The sequence below is a fragment of the Diabrotica virgifera genome, chromosome 1, assembly GCF_917563875.1.
Source record: "Diabrotica virgifera virgifera chromosome 1, PGI_DIABVI_V3a".
NCBI lineage: Eukaryota > Metazoa > Arthropoda > Insecta > Coleoptera > Chrysomelidae > Diabrotica > Diabrotica virgifera.
Window position 1 is genome coordinate 258,189,158 of NC_065443.1, and position 6,000 is coordinate 258,195,157.

A 6,000-nucleotide genomic window follows, 5' to 3' on the forward strand; every position below is an offset into this window, starting at 1 on the left:
TTTTGTCTCTGTCCTCACAACAATAAAAACAACGTCAAACTACTGTCAAAGTGTAAAGACGCATTTCAAAGTTCCTCTCGAAAATTTAAATTTATTAGCAGTTTTTATTAGTTAAATCCGTTAAATTTTCTTTTTTAGTTTCGTTAATTTAGTTATAGTTTAAGTTTTATATAAATATAAGTCAGTTTTAGCGTTCGAAGCGATTAAATCTTGATGAGCGGACACGGTGACGGTGACCCTCCCGATCCCGGAGAGGACGAATTTTACAAGTTTAGAGAAGAACAGAATAATAATATGGAAATAACAGCGGTTTCAGGTATCGATAATATTAATAAAAATGTCAATAGCAGCTCAAACGTAAGTAAAAATCAACTTCATATTTCGTCAAACTCGTCCCAATTAAATACAAATGACATTAGAACTACCTATAAATATTTACAAACTGACACAGGTCCTTTTGAAGTAATAATTGAAAATAAAAGTGATTTACGTTTAAATACGATTAGGGTTGGTGACATAATATTAAAAAATTGGCCGGAACTGAATAATAAAATAAAAAGAATTGATCTGGCATGAAAACATCGAGTAAAAGTAGTTTTTGGAGAGTCGAAATGGGCCAATTTTTTAGTAGATCAAAATAAATCAAAAAGGTTTACTGAAAATAAACTTGAGGCTTATGTACCTAAATTTATGATTCATCGTCAGGGTATTTTAAGGGATATTGATAAAGACATTTCAGATGAGGAGTTAAAAAATAAAATTAAAGCCTATGACTACCACTGTACATTTACAGTAGTAGAAGTCAAAAGATTAAAAAGGAAAATTGTTGAGAATAATACTACGGTATATGTTCCAACTAAAAGTATTATTGTGACTTTTAGGGCACAAAGTTTACCTAAGTATGTAGTTATTAATAAGGTATTAATTCCGGTCGAACTATTTGTACAGAAAGTAATTTTGTGTTTTAATTGCCATCGTTACGGACACGTAGGTGGACAGTGTCGTGGTAAGTCTAGATGTTTCAAATGTCACGGTGAACATTTATCCTCCAAATGCACGGAAAACCCAAACAATAAATGCCTTCAGTGCAAAGGAGATCATTTAACTACAAATTTTCAGCTGTGTCCTGAATATCTGAGGCAAAAAACTATTAAAGATATTATGTCTCAAAAAAATTTAACATACAATGACGCAATTAAATTAATCCCCAATAGAACATATGCAAATGCAACTACTAGTTAAAACAAAACATTAAATCCTCAATTTCCCATATAATTGGCGTCTCAAAAAGCTTTTCCACTCCTTCCCAGTCAAGCTGCTCTTCCATATTCTTCAGGTTTTTCGCAGTCTAGCCCCATAGATTCCCATAAATACACTATCAATAGAAATCCAACGAAAAGGGCCAGGCCTCAAACACCTGATCCTTGTATTAATGAAGCAATCAAAATAACTAAACCAATTGAAATCGCTAGGTTACAAGGGGGTATTTTAAGTCAAGAATCTTACCGAGAGAATATTATTAAAACGAATGAAATGTCAGAAACAGAAACGATAACATTAGTATTTGAATTAGTTATGGATATATTAAAGTCTTTAAATAGAGATAATATTTTAAATGTTCAACAGTTTGAAGTGGTTAATATTATTAAGGACAGACTCAATAAACAGGGATTAAGCTCGCAGACATGAATAAAACGTTTTCTATTACACAATGGAACTGCCGATCGGCAGTTTCAAATAAATGTAATTGGGAGTATTTACTTCATGAATATAAAATCAATATAGGTCTTCTTTCGGAGACTTGGTTTAAACCAAATATTTATTATAATTTCGTAGGTTATAATTGTTCACGTTTAGATAGAGAAGATGGAAAAGCTGGTGTAGCAATTTTAATTAACCTTTAACTACACGCGCTGGCGTACTTTGTACGCCAGATATAAGAATTCTACTGGAAATATATTTAAAAATTTAATTTTTGACCTTGCTTATTTTTCTAACCTATCACTGGAATGTGCTTTACAATTTTGTTTTAGTTTCGTTATAATCGGCGTTCTGGAAAGATCGTAATTTACATTTTATTATTTGTTGTTTCCGGTGGTGGACAATATACCCCAGGATTATATTACTATAAGTCGTAATATAAGTACATATTTTAATTGTTTTTTAGTCATTATGGCAAAAAATATATTTTTCTTTGTAAACAATACTTTTTCTCCTGTAAAAAATCACATTTAAAAAAATTTTTTATTAGTAATTTTATTTATCATGGAATCCAGTTATTCCATGATTCCAGTTATAAATCCCAATTGGCTTACTGAAAAGGAACTCCAAGTATTCACTGATGCCGAATAAGGTTTATAACAAACAACTAAGTGTATTTTTTCAAAAAAAATTAAACAAATCCGCTGTTTTTAAGTGTATTTTCTTGTGGCGTACAAAGTACGTCACGCGTGTAGTTATGTTATAACTTGATGCGCATGTAGTTAAAGGTTAAGGATGCAATTAGTTTCTCCGAGATAGATTTACCTCAAATGGAAAAGATTATGGCTAGGTGTGTGTGTGTGTGTTCGGATTGGTCAATTTAAGGAAGTTTATCTTGTTTCAGTTTACATAAAACCTTTGAGTAGAGTTACACTGACACAATTTCTTAATTTTTTTAATAGCATACCAAAACCATGTATAATTGGTGGGGATTTTAATTCGCATCATTCGGCTTTTGGATCAGATCTAGAAGATTTTGAAGGAAGAAACCTGTTAGAAGCAATAAACTCATTAAATCTTGTATTTTTAAAAACAGGGGAACCAACCCTTGTTACTAGACCAGGCCAAAGAAAAAGTGCTATTGACATTACTATATGCTCTCAAAATATCAGTCAATTATTTCAGTGGGAGATACTTCAAGATCCCCATGGCTCTAACCATTTGCCAATACTCATGAGATGTCAACTTAGAGGAACGCCACCACCAACAAAAAGTCATAAAATATGGAAAATTAACAAGGCAGACTGGAGAAAATTTAGCACTTTGTTATATGAAAAGTCATTGAATGTTATTGACGATAGTTATGACAAATTATTAGAAGATATGAACGAAGCAGCTACCGTAGCTATACCAAAACAGAGTGCAAATAAACGAAATACTTGGGAAAAATGCGAACCATGGTGGAATAATGACTGCCAAGATGCAGTAACAAAACGCAAGCAGTTATTTAGTAAATATAAAGAGAATCCAAATTTGGATAATCTTAATAAGTATCAAAATCAAGATGCGATCGTTAAAAGAATTACAAATGAAGCAAAAAGAGCTAGTTGGAAACCATATTGTGAAAGTTTGAACAAAAATACTCCAATGAAAGATGTTTGGGCTAAATTAAACAGATTCAAAAACAGGAAACAAGCAAATAGACATCAAATAGAGTGGGGAGACTGGACAGAATATTTTCGTAGTAAAATCTGTCCGAATTGGGTTAACGAAAAACCAAGAGAGTTCAAAAATTATTATACAAATGATCACATGCTAAATAAACCTTTCACAATGAACGAATTACAACAAGCTTGTAAGAAAAGAAATAATACGTCTCCCGGAATAGACAACATCCATTACCCAATGATTGCTGAGATTCCAGTTATAACTAAGCAGCGCTTATTAGGCATTTATAACAGTATATATACAAACAAGTCGAACATACCAGACGATTGGAAAAAATATTTAATAGTACCTATTCTTAAACCTAATAAACCTAGAGATTCTGGAGACTCCTACAGACCTATTGCATTGGGGTCTTGTATAATGAAAACGTACGAACGACTTATTAAAAACAGGTTAGAACACTGGCTGGAGAAAAATCAATTATTATCAGCAGTCCAATATGCATTCAGAAGAGGACGTTCAACTCAAGAAGTTACATCATTTGTTACTGATGTACAATTAGCATTTACTCGTAACAACTTAATCTCCTGCCTATTTTTAGACATTAAGGGAGCATATGATGTAGTTAATCTAGACATATTGACAGATAAATTATACGTCATAGGAATTTCAGAAGGGGTTATTGCGAACTTAATGAAGTTATACCGTGATAGAAAAGTGTATTTAAATATAAATGGAGTGATAGGTACGCCCAAATCAACATCAATTGTATTGCCTCAAGGAAGTATTTTAAGTCCATTATTGTTTATTCTGTACACTGCTGCTGTTACTAGTTCTATTACCGAAGAAACTAGAATACTTCAGTACGCAGACGACTTTTGCATTTATACGGAAAGGAAGTCGATCGAAGCTTCAATCAATGCATTAGAAAACGCCACAGAAAGAATTGCCGAATGGTCACAAAGAAATGGATTCAGCATCTCTCAAGATAAATCAGTCATGTGTTCATTTACGAGAAGACGTTATCAACCACCAAACCAAATTAATATAGGACCTTTCACATTCCCATATAAAACATCTGTTAAATACCTTGGCATAATTTTAAATGAAAAGCTCTCTTGGAAAAAACATATTCATCATTTGTCAAAAAAATGTGAAAACGCAATAAATGTACTAAGAGCTTTTAGCCACACAAAGTGGGGAGCCGATCCAAATATATCACTAATCTTCTATAGAGCACTAATACGTTCAGTGATTGACTATGGTTGTATTTTATATGGAAATGCAAATTTAACTCAATTGGAGATATTGGAAAAAATAAAAAATAAGTGTTTACGACTTTGTCTTGGATGTATACAAAGCACACCAACAAATATTTTAGAAATCAAAGCAGCAGAGCCTCCTTTGCATCTTAGACGGCAATTTTTGTGTGATGTTTTTATATCAAAACTAGCACAGAAAAGATCTGAGAAAATACAAAACCTCAATTCAAAAATAGATAGTCCCTTCTGGCGACGTAAAATTCATCCCAAAGTAATAAGCAGTTATCAACTATTAATCCAATTTAATAGCGAGGTTTACAGAAATGACATCCTTCCCTTTTATAATTGTGATTATAACCTATTAGAACTACACATGTTAATCAATTTAACATAAATACGTTTGTTGAGCAAACAATTCTGAAAAGATGGCCGGAGTCCGATTGTATTTATACAGATGGATCCAAATTCGCTGAGTCTACTGGATGCGCCTTTTACCATTCAAATGAAAATCTATCCAAAAAATTTAAACTTTCAAATCAAATGTCTAGTTATACTGCTGAGCTCATCGCAATTCTTCAAGCTTTGAGGTATATTAATATCCATCACAAGAATAAGTTTATTATATTAACAGATAGCAAAAGTTCGGTAGACACAATAGTACAAACTAAATTATCAAGCACTTCATCAGTAGTAATTATAAAAATTTTAGAAACAATCCAGTTACTTACGAATACAGGTAAACAAATTTCTTTGGTTTGGATTAAGGCTCATTATGGAATTAACGGAAATGAAATAGTGGATAGACTTGCCAAGGATGCTACTACAACAGTGGAAACGATAGAAGAACCATTAATGCCAGTCACTGATCTACGACAGTGGTTTAAGAAAAAACAAATGGAGCAATGGCAACTGGAATATGATATCTCTCTTAAAGGTATACGATTTCATGATATCCAACCAAAAATTTATAGAAAACCGTGGTTTAACGACATTACAAATCGACACTTCATTAAAACCTTAAATAGAGCAAGGAACAAACATGGTTTATATCCAGTTCACAAAAATAAACTAGGGTTGGCCACTTCTCAAAACTGCACACGCGGGGAGCTGGGTACATTAGAGCATGTGATTTTCGATTGCGCAAACTTCCAGATGCTGAATCAACAGTTATATAAGAATCTACAAACAGTAGGAGTTACTCTCCCCACCAATTTAAATTCCATTTTATGTACACGAAATATAAATTTGTATAAAATTGTTTATAACCACTTAAAAAATATGAAAATTGATATTTAAAAAAATATATATAAAAAAAATTCAAAAAAAAAATATATAAAAAAACAAAAAAAAAAGAAAAAAAATAATAAAA